Source organism: Rattus norvegicus, chromosome 19 (genome assembly GCF_036323735.1).
Source record: "Rattus norvegicus strain BN/NHsdMcwi chromosome 19, GRCr8, whole genome shotgun sequence".
NCBI lineage: Eukaryota > Metazoa > Chordata > Mammalia > Rodentia > Muridae > Rattus > Rattus norvegicus.
Window position 1 is genome coordinate 17,254,368 of NC_086037.1, and position 19,418 is coordinate 17,273,785.

The 19,418-nt window shown below is 44.4% G+C and overlaps 1 protein-coding gene and 1 pseudogene across 3 annotated transcripts in view; both read left to right on the forward strand.

Annotated features, from left to right (window-relative positions):
* LOC134483188 (uncharacterized) overlaps positions 1-19,418 on the forward strand; it is a 341,330-nt gene that overhangs the window by 13,105 nt on the left and 308,807 nt on the right. The window lies entirely within an intron of this gene.
* LOC134483180 (zinc finger CCCH-type antiviral protein 1-like) lies at positions 1,762-3,632 on the forward strand (annotated as a pseudogene).

A 19,418-nucleotide genomic window follows, 5' to 3' on the forward strand; every position in this document is an offset into this window, starting at 1 on the left:
AAGAACTGGAAGAGCTTGAAGGGGCTCGAGACCCCATATGAACAACAATGCCAAGTAACCAGAGCTTCCAGGGACTAAGCCACTACCCAAAGACTGTACATGGACTGACCCTGGACTCTGACCTCATAGGTAGCAATGAATATCCTAGTAAGAGCACCAGTGGAAGGGGAAGCCCTTGGTCCTGCCAAGACTGAACCCCCAGTGAACGTGATTGTTGGGGGGAGGGTGGTAATGTAGGGAGGATGGGGAGGGGAACAGCCATATAGAAGAGGGGGGGTTAGGAGGATGTTGGCCCGGAAACCGGGAAAGAGAATACAATCAAAATGTAAATAAGAAATACTCAAGTTAATAAAGAAAAAAAAAAAAGAATGTAGCCCCACTCTGACTGGCCAACTAAGCTCCAGAAAATCTTCCCCAATCACAAAACTGGGCCATGTGGGAGCCTAAACTGTTTAAAGGGGAGAGCTGAGTGCTTTCTCCTGGAAGAAATACTTGGGGGTTGACTGTCACTTGTGAACCTTCTGTGTTAAGTCACTTCTCAGAAGGGAAGCTTTCCTCTAACTCTTCCACGGGACCCACCCAGCACTGGGGCCTGAGGATCCTATGGTGTTGCAGCTCTGAGCTGGGAGGGGTAGCTCTCACCCTGGCATGGAGAAGCCTGTATTCACAGCTGATCTAGATCTGAGGAACAGGGGCTTTTAAAGAAGCATGTGAGAGTATCTCCTGCAGGAGAGCCCAGTCTGCAGGGAAAGTCACACAGGACAGCGAAAAGTGACTTCTCAACAAACACAGGGAATGGGAACCAGGGAGGGCACTGGATGGATGGTCGGAGAGTTTGAGAAAGTCTGCATCTCCCTGAAAGACTTCCCACAACCATAAGTCCCACCACTGTCCCCTTCTCAAAGGGGAGGCTCAGCAAAGCCTGCCACCTGCTGGGATCCCCTCAAACTAAAACTAAAACCGGAGTGGAGAACTGAGGAAAGCACTTTGGTGGAGGGGGAGACACAAGTCTCCAGGGCCAGGTCAGCCTTCTGTCCCTTTGGTTCTCCTCACTTCACAGAGGTGCCAATTGAAAGGTGAGGCAAGCTGGGATCTCAACAGTCTTTGGCCAAAGAAGTGAGAGCCCACAGGGCAGAGCAAGGCAAAGCAGAGCCAGGCAGAGCAAAGTGAAGCCCTGCCAGTCAGCAAATAGGCCTTGCGCAAGTGGGACTGGTGGCAGCAGTGCTTGCCCTTGCTCTCCTGGTGGCGCAGAACACCTGCCTGGATGTGGGGAAACTCACAGTGGCTTGTCCTCCAGCTGCAACTGCCAGTGCTTGGGGAGGGGGAAGTTGAAGATGTTCCCATGATCCTCCGATTTCCGGCCCATTTTGTCCATGTTCAAGGCTGTGGTCAGCCCCGCCAGAAGCCCCGAGGACAGGGAGAGCAAGCACAACTGGCCAGCAACCACCATGGGCATCTGCGGTGGGACCCAGGCCAAGTAGCCACAGAGGCGCACCAGGCAGCCAGGCACCAGCCCCAAGCCTGTGCATACTGAGGCCAATGACACTCCACTAGTCCCTCCCACCATGCACATCCCACCCCTGGCAGGCAAGATCTCTCTGTCCAGGGCTTCCCCCAGACCTCCAACTACCAACAGCTCAATGAGCCCTTACTTAATTCTTGTTAACCATAATGGCTTGTCATAAAAGGTCATTGGGAAAGTCAATGATGAGATGAAAGCCTTAAAAGAAAACTAGAGAGACTTACTGAAATGAAGAAGAAAGCTCTCTTCCCAGTAGGAGCCTGGCAGTCCCAAGCTCAGGGCACCTCATGTCCAGTCTTGAACCCAGCATGCATTGTTGTGGAGAACCTGCCTGCTTAAGGACCTGGCTTCCCACTCATTCTCCTGAGATGATGACTTTAATTCTTTTAATTTTTACTGGTTATTTTCTTCATTTCCATTTCATGTGTTATCCCCTTTTCCAGTTTCCTTTCTCCACGAAGCAGAGTCCAGCTCACAAGCCTGAGCAGCTGCAGCCATAGTGCACCATGGGGGATCCTGGGGCAGACTGTTTCATCACCAAGATCCTGTGGACCCACAGGGGCTGCATGACCTTAAAGGAACTGCAGAGTAGGATCAGGCTCCAGAGGCAGACCTCTATGAGCTGCTGGGCAAGACTGCTTATTCCTATTGGAGACTGGAGATCAGGCAGGGATCACGCTGTAGGTGGCGGCTACTACTGAAGCCTGTGGCTTCAATCTCAAGTGCATCCAGGGACCATGCTACAGATTGCCCAAGCCTCTGCAAGCTCAAACTTCTGGGACAGAGTCATTACGCAATATCCCAGAGAAACCTCTGCAAATATCCACACCAAGTTTTTAGGAACAGAGCTTCCAGGTTCTGAAGAATCATGAGCTTTCTGGGCTTAACCAAGAGGAGCCGGCCTTCTTCCTGGTACAGGGGGATGCTTTTCTCCTGCAAAAGTTACTACAAAGGAGACAGCCACAAACAGATCTGCTTGAAGCCACAGCCATGCAAGAGAGTCCAAGTCTGTGAGCACTTCACCCAGGCCAACTGCTGTTACCTCAACTGTCTCAGGTCTCATGACCTGATGGACAGGAAGGTGCTGACCTCCGTGACTGAGCACGGGCTGACTTCTGATGGGGTCCAGAACATCCAGGACATCTGCAACAACAAACACATTAGGAGGAGACCCACTGGCATGAGAGCTCCCCATGAACATCATAGCAGCAGGGCACACAGAGACAGAAGCAAAAGCAGAGACTGATTCCTTCCAAACAGTCTAGGATTTCTCTCCCATGTCTCATTTTGGCATCTGGTTCACCTTGTCCAGATGTCACCAGCTGTAAGGATTCCCTGGAGGGCGTGTCTACAGCTGTCACTCAGGAGGTCAAGAACCTGGGGACCCAGGACTCTGCACAGCTTTCCTTGGTCTCATCTAAGGCTGCTGGTGTCTGAGGACCCAGTCACATGAGAGCAAGCCAGGGGTTTTCTGACAATGGAGATCTGGATGCTTCTTTTCTAGGAATCCTACTGATTCTTTGTAAGCTCCTGCCTCCTCTGCTGACTTTCTTCTTGCTGAAGCAAAAAGAGATGAATCCATGTCCATGAGAACAGGCGTGCCTTCTGGACACCGCATGGAGGTCAAGGGAAAGAATGAGGCTCCAGACATCGATTACATCCCATTTTAAATGGTTCTATTGATGGGGTGACAATGGAAGAAGCCACAGACTCAGGAATTCTAGGTAAAGGAGAAACTCAGGGAAGGAGTTTGGCAACGTTCCTTCTCTTTCAATTCAGTGGAATAATTGAAGCACTATTGTTATTGGGTCTTCATTAAAAGTCTGGCAGAAAGGATGCATTAAAGCCATGTGGCCCTGATTATTATTATTTTTAATTTTTGGAGTGGCAGCCTTTAATGACTGTATCTATTTTCTTATGGGAATTATTCATTACCTTCCCAGATCTGTATTTAACTTGGTATTTGTTATCTGTTAGAAAAATCACCAGTATCAAATAGATTTTTCACTTTTCTCTAGTAAAGGCCTCTGAAGTAAGCCCTAATGATTGTTGAATTCACTCAGTGTCCTTTGTTATATCCCCCTTTTCATTTCTGATTTGGTACTTTAGATATAGGTTCTGTGGTTTGTCTGTCTTGTGGATCTTCTCAAAAAAAAAAAAAAAAAGCCAGCTCTTGCTTTGCTTGGCTCTTTGTATCATTCTCTTTGTTTGTAATTGATTGATTTTAGTTCTGAGTTTATTTCCTGCCATCAAATCCTACCAGACTCTCTATGGGATGAGGCTTTGCCTCACCTTGGTAACAGCAGCATGTGATACATGAAGCTTTTGCTGCTCTCTGTAGTGGGGATGACGTCACAATTTCACTGAAAACCATGCACAGCCTCGTTTTAGACTGTATTAAAGTAGCCCACGATTTCAGTGCTCTCTGCAAGGTGCCATGAGACAGTAGTAACATGAGTCTGCCTGCACCTCGACAGTTTTCACTAGGGACTTCTGAGTGATTTTATGAAAATTTATAGTGAGTTCATGGATGAACATGCACAAACACAAACGCACACACACACTTTACTGACATGGTGCACATTCTTTCCACACAAAGAAGAAAGTGAGTATTAATGAAAACACACCAATAAAGGAATCGATGGACGGGGTTGTGGGGAAGCTGGGGCTTAGAGTTATTTAAAGGCCCTGTGCAGGCTCTCCTTCTGTTGGAGGCTAAACTTCAAGTGCAATGGGGTTCTTTATTTTCTTTCTGTATAGCACACAGAGCTAGGGTGGAAACTAGGTTTTGAGCATATTTGGCAAGTATTAGAACAATGAATTAATTCCTAGGGCTGGAACCCTATTAATGTTCTACAGAATTACAGGGCAGGCTGGATGAAGACTCTCAGCTGACAATGTGGACATCTCAAGACAGGCACTGGACAATGGCTGACAGACGTGTATGAAGACTGGAAATGTTTTGCTATCTCAGAGGAAAAGAAGGCCCCTCCGACTACACTGTACTCTAAGGACAGTTTATTCAGGTAAGGGATGACATGAACTATTGTCTCATGTCACAGATGTCAGCACAAAATATCCTGGGTATTGTATGCCAATGGTAGCATTAACAGAACAAATCACACAGTGTTGTGAAGATATAGAATATGACTATATGTAGCAAGAACCAGGCCTCTTCTAGTTTCTAAGATCATACCTGAGAACCTCAAATATAGTAATAATGTGATAATGTGGTATAAGTCTAGTTACAACTAGTTTCTATTGTGACACAGATGACTCTTTTTGTGTCATGGTCAGCTTATAATGAATGACTAGACCTAAGCATGAGAATAACCAAATACTACATTGCTTCTCTAGCTGCTGAGCTTTTAAAAGCCCTGGTGTGACAGCAAGCTTTTGTGGACATCTGGATTATTCCTTCTGTACTTTAACTCTCTAAGTCAACCCCACTCTGAGTAAGTCAGTTCCATTCCATAAGTTGGAAATCAGTCAACTGGAAAAAAAATACTTTCTCAATACAAACACAGATTGGCCATGGAAAAAGGGCAGCTTGAACTGTCCCACCTAGGTCCTGGGCTTGCACAGGCCTGCTCTCCAAAAGAAACCTGTGTTCACAGCTGCAGGCTGCATTCACTATGGATGCTCTTGAGGTTCCTCCCTAAACTGCTTAGATTAAGATAATTTTGTTGCCGTCTATCAAAAGAATTCATTATGCCAAACTGGCCTTTCTTCTGAACCTTCTGTTCTGTGGGCAGGGCAAAATCTCCAGCAACCCTCACAGCAATGTGGGCTGCCAATCTGGGACTCAGAATTACACCAGTGCAAACCAAGAACAGGGCAACTGGAAGAGACCTCATTGGGTTGTAGGAACCTTCTGTTCTGAGTCACTTCTCAGAAGGGGCACTTTGCTCTAACTCCTCCATGAGACCCACCCAGTACTGGTGCTGGAGGATCCTTAGGTGTGGCAGCTCTGAGCTGGGAGGGGGAGCTGGCACACTGACAGGGAGAAGCCTGTTTTCACAACTGATCTGGATCTGAGGAGCAGGTGCTTTTAAAGAAGCATGTGAGAGTACCTCCTGCAGGAGAGCTCACTCTGCAGGGAAAGTCACACAGGACAGCGAAAAGTGGCTTCCTAACTTCCACAGGTCCTGTGACCCCAGGAGGGCACCAGATGGTCCAAGAGTTTGAGAAAAGCCTGCATTTGCCTGAAAGACTTCCCTCAACCATAAGTCCCACCACTGTCCCAGACTCACACCTGAGGATCAGCAAAACCTGCCACCTGCTGGGGTCCCCACAAACTGAACCCAGAATGGAGAACTGCGGGAAAGCACTTCTGGGGAGGGGGAGACACAAGTCTCTGGGGCCAGGCCTGGGGTCTGTCCCTTAGGCTCTCCTCACCTCCGTTAGCCTCCTAGTGCAGAGCGCTGCAAGCCGGGATCTCAAAAGTCTTGGGCTTAAGAAGTGGGAGAAGGTAGCAGCAGTGGCGGTGGGGTCGACAGGGGAGTCGAAGACGGAATGGTAGCAAAGCAAGCAGCGGCGGCGAGGGCGGAGGCCGGGGGGGGGGGCGAAGGAGAGGACGGGTGTGGGGGGGTCGGGGCGGGGGCAGGGTAGGGGCGAGGGCAGGCTGGGGGCGGGGATTGGGACGGGTCTGAGTCGAGGGCGGTGGTGGGACTGGGAGGGGGGGATGGGTCGGAGGCGACGTCGAGTGCGGGTGTGAGGCAGGGGCGTGGGCAGGGGCAAGAGCAGGGGCGGGGGCAGGAGTAGGGGCAAGCAGAGCAAAACCCAGCCCTGTCAGCTGGCGGATATGCTCTGGGGCGGGACAGACTCGCCCTGCAGCTCTATTGATGGGGTGACAATGGAAGAAGCAACAGACTCAGGAATTCTAGGTAAAAAGAGAAACTCAGAGAAGGGGTTTGGCAATGTTCCTTCTCTTTCAAATCAGAGGAATAATTGAAGCACTATTGTTATTAGGTCGTCATTAAACGTCTGGTAGAAAGGCTGCATTAAAGCCTAGTGGCCCTCATATATATTTTTTAATTTTTGTAGTGGCATCGTTTAAATACTATCTATTTTCTTATGAGAATAATCTTATGAGTTAAATCCCACATTTGGATTTAACTTGGTATTTGTTATCTGTGTAGAAAAATTACCAATATCAAATAGATTTTTCACTTTTCTGTAGTAAAGGACTCTGAAGAAGCCCTAATGATTGTTGAATTCACTCACATGTCTATTGCTTCATCCCCCTTTTCATTTCTGATTTGATAATTTAGGTATTGACACTGTGGTGTGTACTTAGTTTCAGAAAGGGGTTGTTTCTCTTATGGATCTCCTCAAAAAACAGCTCTTGCTTCCTATGATTCTTTGTATTATCCTCTTCGTTTGTAATTGAATGATTTTAGTACTAAGTTTATTTCCTGCCATCAAATCCTACCAGACTCTGTAGGATAAGGCTTTGCCTCATCTTGGTAACAGCAGCATGTGATAAATGAAGCTTTTGCTGCTCTCTCTAGTGCTGATGACACCACAATCTCTGTGTAAACCATCCACAGCCTGTTTTTAGGCTGTATTATAGTAGACCACCATTTCAGTGTTACCTGCCAGGTGCCGTGGGACACTAGTAACACACGTCTGCATGCACCTCGACAGTTTTCATTACAGTCTTCTAAGTCATTTTATGAAAATTGATAGTGAGTTCATGGATGAACATACACAAACACCTGCACAGAAACACAAACACAAACTCTCTCTCTCTCTCTCTCTCTCTCTCTCTCTCTCACTCTCTCTCTCTCTCTCACACACGCACACACACACACACTTTACTGACATGGTACACATTCTTTGCACACCAAAAATAAAGTGAGCAGTAATGAAAATACACCAATAATGGAGTCGATGGAGGGAGTTATGCAGAAGCTGGGACTTAGAGTTACTTAAAGGCCCTATGCAGGCTCTCCTTTTGTTGGAGGAGAAATTTCAAGTGCAATGTGGTTCTTTATTTTCTTTCTCTAAAGCACACAGGCTATGGTGGAATGTAGGGCTTTGAGCATGTTTGGAAAGTACAATCACACTGAATTAAATCCTAGGGCTGGAACCCTATTAATCTTCTACCAAATTACAGAGCAGGCTGGATGAATACTCCCAGGAGACAATGTGGACATCTCAAGACAGGCACTGGACAGTGGCTGAAGACTTGTCTGAAGACTTGAAATATTTTGAAAATTCAGAGAGAAAAAAAAGGCCCCTCTGACTACACCGTACTCTAAGGACAGTTTATGCAGGTTAGGATGGCATGAACTATTGTCTCATGTCACAGATGTCAGCACAAAGTATCCAAGGTATTGTATGCCAATGGTAGCATCAGCAGAACAAAGCACTCAGTGTCATGAAGACATAAATTATGAGTTTGTGTAGCAAGACCCAGGCCTCTTCCAGGTTCCTAGATAGTAACTGAGAACCTCAAATACGGTGGTGATGTGATAGTGTGGGGGTGAATCTAGTTACAACTAGCTTCTATTGTGACACAGATGACTCTTTTTGTGTCATGGTCAGCTTATAATGAATGACTAGACCCAAGCATGAGAATAACCAAATACTACATTGCTTCTCTAGCTGCTGAGCTTTTAAAAGCCCTGGGGTGACAGCAAGCTTTTGTGGACATTCTGGATTGGTCCTTTTGTACTTTAACTCTCTGAGTCACCTCCACTCTCAGTAATTTAGTTCAATTCCATAAATTGGAAATCAGTCACCTGGAAAAAATACATTCTCAATATGATCCCAGATTGGCCATGGAAAAAAGGTAGCTTGAACTGTCCCACCTAGGTTCTGGGCCTGCACAGGCCTGCTCTCCAACAGAAACCTGTGTTCACAGCTGCAGGCTGCATTCACTATGGGTGTCCTTGAGGTTCTTCCCTAAACTACTTAGATTAAAATAATTTTCATGCTAACAATCAAAAAACTCATTATGCCAATCTGGCCAACAGGAAGCTAATTTCTATTCTGTATTTTGTCAGATGTGCAGAATACATATGGTCATCATTGAAAATAGGTGAAAGATCTGCTCTAATATGGACACTAAGTGGTGCTGGAGGATGATCCTGACCCACAATGAGCAGTGGGAACACCAGAGCCCTGTAGGGATGGCTGGCAAGCTAACACATTGAGCATGCACAGCTCAGTAAATTTCCTGTGAATACACATCTCCTGAGATCTCTCTATTTAATTGGAGGTGATCCTGTCCACCTAATACAGCACATCATGTGGAATAACAAAAGCTACCTGCAGGAGCTGTGGTGATGACTCACAGGATAGAGCATCTGCTGCTCTCTCAGAAGAACCACATGGACCATAACAATTGGGTAAAGCATGTCAGTGATTACTTCATAAAGTGTGTGTCGGAGAAACAGCCACATTATCCACACAAAAGACACTGTCACACTGGGTACCCCTTGGTGACTTTGAATTCACTTATTAGCCCAGGATCCATGGAACATGCAGAGATCCAACTCCATCTGTCAGTTCTAAGTCCACAGGAGGGGACAGAACCCTTGAATAAGAATGATGGTCTTAAGAGTCAAGAGATAGAATTCAATTTTTATTCATAAGGAATTCATTTTTACAACAAAACAGGATTAAAACAAATAAATTAAAATATTTAAAAATATTTGAAAAGATAAAAACAGTAAGAAGAACTTATAAATATGAAACAACAAAAAGAAAATTTCAATTAAAATCATAACAAAAATATTTCTACACAGCACATTCTTAACGAACATTTAGAAGCACAGATGTATTGCTGTTTCTCCTCTTGCACACATAATGAAAGGAGGTCCCCCAAGTTGTCTCTCAAGTGCTGTTTTCTGAGAAGAAAGTAAGACCTCAATCAGTCAGGCTGGCTTAGTGTTATATAAATTTAGGGTCTCTAAGCAATGACAAATTAACTCTGAGGAAGAATACTCATCCAAAAAATTTGTTACCATTCAGGATGTTTGTCATCAGGGACTCCTGAGAAAGCAACTTATTCTTCAGGAAGCTCTCTTACTGGTGTGTGTCCAATTCCAGCTCTCTTGCACTTTCTGAGACCTGGGAGAGGAAGGCAGTTTTTCAGACACTGATTTGGTGGTGAAATGCAAGGCAGCTGTCAGAAGGCTGCCTTCTACCATCTCAGTTCTTTTGGACAGTCAACATGGACCTTTTAACTGATATCATTGTTGCTAACTCTTTGGGAAGGGCAAAATCTCCAGAGATCCTCAAAGTAATGTGGGCTGCCAATATGGGACCCAGACTTATACCAGTGCAAACCAAGTACAGGGCAATGGGAAGAGACCTCATTGGGTTGCAGAATGAAAGGAGACGTCCATATGTCACCAAGGTTAAAACCAATGACAAGTTCTAATTTGACATTTGCACTTTGTTCTTATCCCGCAAAGGTGCTTCCTACACAAGAAGTCACATGACCACAGAGTGTCATTTGTCAAAGAACCAAGAACTTGTTCAAAACTCTACAGAGCATCCAATCTATCATGTGGATATGCAATAATGAGGTATGTTATTAATCTGTCACCATTTCTATACTGCAGCTTCAAAAAGAGCAGACAAATATACTTGCAAAATAATTCAGTTTCTGAAAAGTGGTTGGCTTCCCAGAATACTTGTGCATAGGCAGAGCAATGAACAATTCCATTACATGAGGTGGTTGGCTGTTTGTGAGTATAAATTAGAAAGGTGGTAGGAGAGAGCAAAGATGTATCAAATTGGCAAACTTTATCAGATATTTTTAAGCTAACACAGCTGCTCAACCCTACCAGATGATGCTGGGTCTGGACGTTGCTGGTCTTTATCTTTCTTGTTGAAGTCAACCAAATATTTCTGGTTCAGTGCACAATCAAGATGTACCTCCTTGCTCTCCTGCTTCAGTGGGACCAACTTCTTCCTGCATGTGTTCTCCATCAGGAGCTGGCTGAGCAGGTTTCTGGAAATACAGTCTGCATAGTAAGATCATGCTGCCCCTTTCTCCCATTCCCACTCCCGAGTGCCACTAACTCCACCAGGACCCAGATACCCATGAAGACTTAATAGAATTCATTTCGATACATATAAGGCTGCTGCACAAACCACAAAGAGTAAATTCCGGGAAGAATAAATTATTGGTTTGGCCTGAGCACCAATTAGTGTCCACATCTCTCAAAAAGAACATGGATCTACAACTATCCATGAAAGCCCAATGCATGGGGGCAACATCAATTAGTAGTGGGCCAACACCCTCAAAGGAGGTCAGTAGAACCAAGAGAAGGTCATGCTAACCATGTGGTCCACACACTGAGTATTGTAAAACCTGGTTTGACACCATAGGTCCAGGTCAGCCTAATAACCTTCTGCTGACTTCAATCACTGCTGTTCTATCTAGAGCCTTCTGAAGATGCCTAGACAATCCTGGGATGAGTAACAGTCTTTTATGGAACTGAAAACTGAGTCCTAATGACCCTGGCACACTGATGTGTAAACAGCACAAGAGATAGAACCAGAGCTGAAGACCATCCAATCCAGAAAAAGAAAGTCAGAAATGGCCATTCCACAGGTGATAGCCTTTCTGACCAGAACTTACCTAGAGAAGGTAATCTCCTTCTTCAGCTTATGGTTGTTCTCATGGATTTCAGTGTTCTCCATCTCTAAGTTGTGCAGAATTGACATGACCGCCTCCTCCATTCTCTCCAGGTCTTCATAATATGGATTTGGCCTGAAGTGTGGCCTGGCCCCAAATGATAGAATCCAATGAACATCAGCATTTAGGAATATATGAGCTCAGGGTGGGTCCTGTACTACCCCAGTCCTGGAAGGACACCTTCTGAATTCTACATATTGGATCTTCTTCAGCTTCAGAAACCTGTTTTTCTGTGTCCAGGACACCAGAATCTCAGCATCCAGATGGAGGGTTCCCTGGCTCCCTTTGTTCAATCAAGAGGAAATCTGCAGTCAAGCCAGTTAAGCTATCAAGAGCCTAGGCCACACCTCTCCATGCTCCCCCACCCAACACACCCAGAAACCGGTGATTTCTTTTTTCCTGTCCGGATAACAGACCATATATCAACACAAAATTATAATCTGCACAAGGAATACAAATAAACAGACAATCATGGTCACATAGACAAAGAACTGTGCTGTTGACAGTGGGGCTCCCAGAACAAAGCATTCACATCACCATGAAAGTGTTACAGGTAAATACTCAGGCCAAGACATAGACCCCTAGATTCCAAGTGTGGAGGGAAATATAAACATATAAAAGTTGTCCATATGCATTTGGATGTATGCACATACAGACTCACAGACTGAGAAATACCCACAAAAAAGAGAAATGTAAAAACAGAGTCAGAGAAAGAGAAAGAGAAATATGGAAACAGAGAGTACTGTGAAATCCAGGAGAAATGCATCCACCATTGCTGTCTCAGAGGGCAAGACACACAGACAATAACAAACAGGCCTGAGCCTGAGACCTTCTAGTCAAGCATTGAGATGAACAGTTTGGTACCAGGCCCCTCAGGCTGCTGCGTGGATCTTCCAGCACTCAGTCCCCTGCCTAGCAAGTACAGAGACTCACCATAAACTCACTGCAATTACAATCTTGCAAAGCCACCATCAGTCAAGGGCTTTGCAAATGCACACTAGACACTCACTCTCCCTGACTTTATCCCCGAATTCTTCATTCAGACCACAAGTTCTGCTTTTCAATAAATGGAAGCAGATGAGTCCATTTTCCATTTCGCTCCTCAGGAAGGGTCAAGGTTCTGAATCTCCTCTATATGGGAGGTGAGGTTTAGCACAGGTTGGTTAGGGAGGCACAGCTTTCTAGAACCCAAAACCTTAATAGGATAAGATGAAGGTGACCTTGCAGACCCAGGAATGAAACAAGAGCATTTGGAGCGATTCATACCTGTTCTTCATGGATCTCTCTGTTAGAAACCTCAGGCGATCTCTCAGGTCATTTCTCTCCTCGGTAATGAGCTGCAGCTCTTTAATCAGCCTCTCCTTTTCCTTCTTGGCCTGATTCTCGCTTAGTTCAGTGCCAGGGGATGATGTTTCTCTCCCAGCGTCTGTAGGTAGAAGAACACAAGTGAACCTGCATGGGGAGAATGCATAGAGTGTACATAGACCACAGTTAGGCCTAAACAGGAGAACAAGCCTGGAACCCAGTGTCACTGCTAGGCGATTGGTCTATGCTTAAGAGGCCTCCTCAGTGGATCTCAGTTCTCCCACTACTCTATAGAGACCAAGAGATGTAAGCATCCAGGTGTTCCCTATTCCGGATATCAGGTGCTTACATGGACCACGGAGATGGCTTCTCCAGGATTATCATCAGCTGAACCGGGTACAGCTTGGTTTCAGGACCCTCACCCCTGTGGTTTCAGAACTCAGATGATAAATTCACCATCCACAAGACTTGAGTGATTGGAGACATTCAGATGCCCTACCCTGATACTCTAGGCCAACAACTTTGGATTAAAAACACATTTCCATGGAGGACATGGTCAACAGACTTATCAGTTCCCCTATTTGAAATACCAAATGCCCTAGAAGTTCCAATAGGTTACAGGCTGAATCTTGATCCACATGTTCCAAATACTTTTGGTATTTTAGAATCATGGATTTAAAACGTATTTCCAGGGAGGATATGTTCAACAGACTTATCAGTGTCCCTATGTGAAATACCAAATGCCCCAGAAGTGCGAATAGGTTACAGGCTGAATCTTGGTCTACACGTTCCAAATAGTTTTGGTATTGAAAAAAAATTTTTGTAACATACAACCTCTAATATATAAAGCTAACGATGACCCTGCCAGTTAGAAGAAATCAGAGAAGGTCTAAGAACATAAGGTTATTGCCTGGAGCACAATCTCTCCCTGTTACTACTGTCAGATACCCACTGTATTTAAAGAAGCAATGAGAGTGAAATACATTGCTGCCCTGTCTAAACTCAGAAAAGGTGGACCCTCCATGAATACTGATGGTGTTATTATATCAATGTAACAGAACTAATGCACTGAAAAGTAAAGACCAGAGGTTCACAGTATAATAGCATTGGCCTTACCATATCCTCCCAGTGGGGATGGGGAAACTAAAGTTCTGAAATCCTTGACTTTAAGGAATTGTGATATTCATGGAAATTCAATTCCTTTTCAGATGCTCCAGTTGTTGTGGCCCATTGCTAGAAAGGTCAGCTTAAGCCTGCAGCCCCCCTGGTAGGAAGCTCAAAATACACTGCCCAGAACTTACTCAACATTCCCCAGAAGTGCTGTCTTTGTCCATCATTACTTTGAGAGGAAAGGCTAGACTCCTTCACTTTAGTCTCTCCAGAATCGACGTTCCCCCTCCCAAAACACTTGCGAAGACGGGAAAACATGTCTTAGCTTGTAACCGCCAGACTCAGACTGAGAGAAACTAGGGCACTGGTTGTCACTACAACACTGGTGACATCACAGAGGATGCCAGAACTCTCTAGGAGACAATAGAATGTCCAAGAAGGGACAGCAGATGTCATGGGGAGCAGACTTTGACTCCCTGCTAATGTTCTCCCTGTACTGAGCATAAGCTGAGGTGCCCTTTCCAGGAGCCTTTCCTGGGGAGAGCCACTGAGCATCTCCTGCTTCCAAAGCCAAATTTTCCTCAAGGCTTGATTATAAAAACCTTAGTAATTCCTATGCATCTCAATGAATGTTTCCTTCCATATCTTGCCCCAAAATGTCTCATCCTAACTCAAATTTCCTCAATCACCAATGTTAGCCATTAAAACTTCCTGAGATTTCACACCAGCTTGAATATGCACTCAAAAGTTCTCCTGTCTCATTATGTACAGGTGCTTTATATCACATCAAGAAATAGTCTGCATGGTAGGTTACGACATGGGTGTGTGTTAGGGGAACACTCATGAAGTCATGTGCTTAGCAATTGACAATTGCCAGAAAACTCCTTGGTTGAAAGATTTGAAGTCTTTATGGTTCTAGGAAAACTGTGGAGACCAGTTGGCAGAGGAAAATGCAATATTGGAGACTCCAGTGAAGGGAACCTCATGCTGCTTGTGGGGTTCTCCTCTCTGCACCAATGTCGCGAAAGGAGCACTGCTCACAGGCCTGAGTAAGACAGACCATGAGTTCATATCAGAAAAATGAAATAGTCAAGAGGTATAGGGGGTACACATAAACATCTAAAATGAGGCTATAAACATCATTAAGTGGATAGAGCGAGGTCCCAGCACCTGTACACTGGGAAATGGCCACCCCACCAAACACAAAATCATCTATCACAGTAAAAAATGAATACCTTAAAAAATGCACACACTAACATTGATTGATCACATCCATAGTTCAAATTTGGGGGCAAATTCATGGCCCTATCTTTCTCTCAACTTATAAAGAAAAAAAAATAAGAAAGAAAGAGAAAAGAAAAAGTCAAAACAAAAAGCTCAAGCTTCTCATATGAGGACTGCAGGAAGTGTTATATGGGAGTCAGTTCTGATTAGGCCATTTTAGATAGAACAGTGCATAGTGACCCTTAATGTGATGGGCCCTATATAAATTGGAATTTTAACAAACTTCATCCAGAACATACAGAAGAGGCAAGGATGTGATCACCATGTCCTTGCTCTCTATCAGGTTATTTTTCTCTGTCCTTGATTGACAGGCATATAACAGCAACAACCTGAAATAGCTGGTAGACATTTGAAAACTACGAAATCTATAGTTGTGGGTTGCACACCTCAACTGTCAAAGGCTAATGCTGTCCTCACAGTCCTTGGAGGCCACTCTTGCAAGCCTATGTATTGGAAAGTGGAAGCAGGTTTATCTGAGCTTATAGTGAACCTGGCAGGCCAGGGGGAGGGCAATATGTAATACCTGAGAGCCTGTCTAAAACCAGCACAGAAACCCACACTTCATTCAAAGCATCATCTACGAATTCTCGATTATCTACCATTCTCTCCCTACCAGTTGTTCAGTTTGGAATGGTAGAAAAAACTGGAACTGATCTTTCTATTCTAAAGATCTTGATCTCTATTTCCTTAGGTCCACTTAAGAGTGCATAGAAATGGATATCGCCATCTGAACACTTAGTATCATCTAATGTGTGTTTGTAGCATAATACTGTGCCTATGACAATCTAAAGCTTCCTTGAGTGTTGTTGCCCCATCAAGAAGTGTGATATACTGAGGCCAATCGTCAGGGATCCTTTCAAGGGGTTAGAAGAAAGTCATCAGACATACTCCACTTCTTTGTCCTTAGATTAAATCAAGTTGACACAATGTGAACCTGGTGGGCTATTTAACCATGCATCTTTCTCCCAATCCCACTTTTCTGAGGTCAGTCCATGGCAGAATTCATTCCCCACCATCTTAGATATTTCTTTGTGTATTTCCATAAGAGTCAGGTTTCTTTTTTTCTTAAATAGAATTAGTTGTAGTCAATCAACTGCTGCCCTATGTAAGAATGATTAGGATCTATTATAACTTACCACACTGTATTTGTGTATCCAAGTACGTTAGTGGAAATCCAGCATTACTGAGGAAATGGAAACCAGTGTTGTGGCCTTGCCTTTCTGTGCCTAGTCCTGGCTCACAGGCAGCGGGCAGCAGACCTTGAGGTCCTCTTCAGGGACAGAGTGATGTTGAATGGGCACTGAGCAGGCAGAGAAACACAGCTGAGGCAGCTCCTTTCAGTTATCAAACACATCATCTCCTTCCCGTCTTAAGGGCTACTGCTGAGGTCTTGCCCCCGTACCTACCTTAATAGCAGCAAATTTGTTACACAGCAGCCAGCTCTTTCCTATTGTTCTGTAATATGCCTCCACATCATGGATGCCAAGAAACAAACTAACAAAAAACAAAAAAACCTGACGCTGAAGTGTGTGGTGCTGGTCACATACCCTGTTATGTTCTGTATGTTATGAGGTTTGTTATTATTAACAAGTTCCCCAACTATAAACTTCACATAGGACCCATCAGATTCAAGGCAAATAGGAACAATTATGTGTAAAATGTCCTGAGTCAGGGCCATAGACAGCAGCATCCAGCACTTGTGCTTTAGCCCACGTGGATCTTGCAATGAGCTGGGCCTAGCAATGTCCAGTACCCAGTTGTGAGCTGTTGCTCTGGTTGAACTGTATTGGTGTGTGCATTCAATAAACTACACCTATTTAAATGAATTCAGTGTTGGTGTGGTTTGAGTCCAGACCCCTTGCTACCAAATCTTCCCTTCAGCAGCACTTAGGAAAAGAGGCTAAGGTTAGGAAAGGTGACATCTTGTCATAAATTATGTGACAAGAGGGAGGGGAAATGATCCCTTGTGTTAAGAATCAGGGTGTCCTCTGTAGTATTTAGGTCTATACTGGCCCTGTGCATCAGCTTCAAGAACCCATTTCTGATTTTCCTTGGGATTCCCGTGATGATGCACTCAGACATCAAACCAACCAAACACAGAAACACAAAAACAACCAAAATGGTGGTCAGAGTACTTGATTTATAAAATGTAGGGAACACTGCAAACCCATGTTTCAGAATATTTGATCAGATTGTCATCCCCAAGATTGTGTTATTTACTTAACAAAAAACCTTCTGGCAGTGTAGTTCAGCACCAGGACAAATATTTAACCCCAGAACTATTTTTGGTTATGTGTTTGTTTTTTGTTTTGGTTTTTGGATGAACAAATACTTTCTTATTTTTTTGGCTCAGCTCTAGCTCCCACTTCTTTGCACAGTAGTAGAGAGACCTCGAACATATACTCAGCCAAAGCCAGGGGAGTGTATAAAAGAGCCTAAGGCAATACCACATAATGACATTGAAAGTGGGTGGCCAAAAGGTGTTATAAAATTAACCTCACTTCAGCGAGTGATGACATACCAACCTGGTGGCCTAAGATATATAACCCCAAGATTCAGGAAAATTAATCAGAATCCCTTAGAGATTAGATCTTAATAGAAACAAGGAAGCAGTCATTTCCTGAAGTATACATTCATCATATGTAAAGAAGATATTAAATCCATACACAACTCAGAATAGAATTATCCCCAAGACTGGAACGATCTGGCAACATTAATATTAGAAGCTTCTCCTGTGTTACAGTGGTAAGCACAGAAGAAAGAGGAAGATACGGCTGAACACAAAAGCATCAGGCCAGAGCACTGTTCCTCAGGAGGAGTTGCAGGTGACGGTAAATAAACTGTTGTAAGTTAAATACAGTTTTACATACCCTGTTGTAAGTAACTGGAGCCGAGGCTATCCCCAAAGGTTTGCCTGTCTGTGGAATCTGATACCCTAACTCAGGTGTCTTCCCTGGCCTCAGTGGGAGAAGGTCCACCAGCACTACAAAAACTTGATGTGTCTTGGTGGAGGCACACTCTGAGGGATATTCCTCTACTCTCTCAGAGGAGATGGTGTGAGGACATTGGGGAGGAACTGTGGGAGAGAAGTAACAAGAGAAAGGACAGCAATTGGGATGCAAAGTGAATTTAAGCCTGTCAGTCACTGCTCTATTGCTGTGAAGAGACACCTTAACTAAGGTAACTAATAAAAGAATCAGGGTGTGCCCATGGCTCCAGGTAGATATGTAGCAGAGGACTAGCTTATCTGGGATCACTGGGACGGGAGACCCTTGTTTCTGAGGAAACTTCATGAACCATGATATTGGAACTGAGGCCTCTGAGGTGGGAGTGAATTGGCGGGTGGAGGAGCAATCTCATAGGGAGAGGGTGTGGGAGACAGAAGAGAGACTCATGTAGAGGAACATGGAGTGGGAGATAAATTGGAAATGTAGATAAAGTGATGAAAGAAAACCCAAAAAAATGAGACTATGAGTATCATTCTAATTCAAGCAGCAAATAATAAAAAAAAATAAATGCGAGAGTCACCGGGTCCTGTTCGTGTCATCCTGAATCTTAAAATGTTTTTTCCTCAAAATTCAGTCCCACGTGAATTGCACTGACCTGTCAGCTGCCTACTTGGATGACAACTGCAGCAGCTTCCCTATGCACTTGCTTTGTAGGAGCTCGAAATCTATTGAGCTCCCTTTTCCAAGTTTTAACTTTAATTGAGCAGAGGCTTGCCCTGAGGACACCTTCCACATCTCTACAGCACAGAGGCAGGAGGCCTGTGTGTAATAACATTCATCTCCTTAGCTATGTCACCCTCCTTTTCAGCACATGACTTTGCTGTAACACTAAACTTCTTAGTGATCTTTTCCACTCTAAGCTGCACATGGTTTTCATGTGTTTGCCCTGTGTGTTGTTCCTTGTCCTGCAGTCTTGAAGAACAGTGACCAAAAGTAACCAAACCACAGACTCAAAGCCATGCTAATACTGTATTGTGTACTATTTTCACAGAGCTGCCTGAGGTGTAAATGGGACATGGAGATTTCTAACATAGTTTGAATCTTAGGGCATTCACTGGGCAGTCCCTCATCTTCTCTAAATTTAACCCCATTCTTCTAACTATGAGACCCACCGGGTGGTAAGCTCTTTACCTCTTCCCTGTTCCGATTCCATATCTCTTCCCTCCCATGTCTATTCTGAAACTGCAGCTTCAGTTTTCCTCTCCCTCCCTGTGCCTGGAAGTTCTGCCCACATACTTCCTGACGCAGCTCTTGGCCATCAGATCTTTATTACATCCAATCGGCAGTGAGACAATACCTGATACATCTCTTAGCTTGTGTTGAGCTGGTGAGAAGGACAAACATCTAAAAAATAGCAAAGCTGATGATGGGACATAGAAATGACAAGAGAAATGCTGCCAGCACTTAGCTCACTGCCAGTTCAGAACTAACAATTGAAAGTTGACACACCTTAGTACAAAGGGAGGTCACCTCAGCATTTCCCCTTTACACCAAGAAATACCTTTAGTTTAATATTAATAACCTAGAT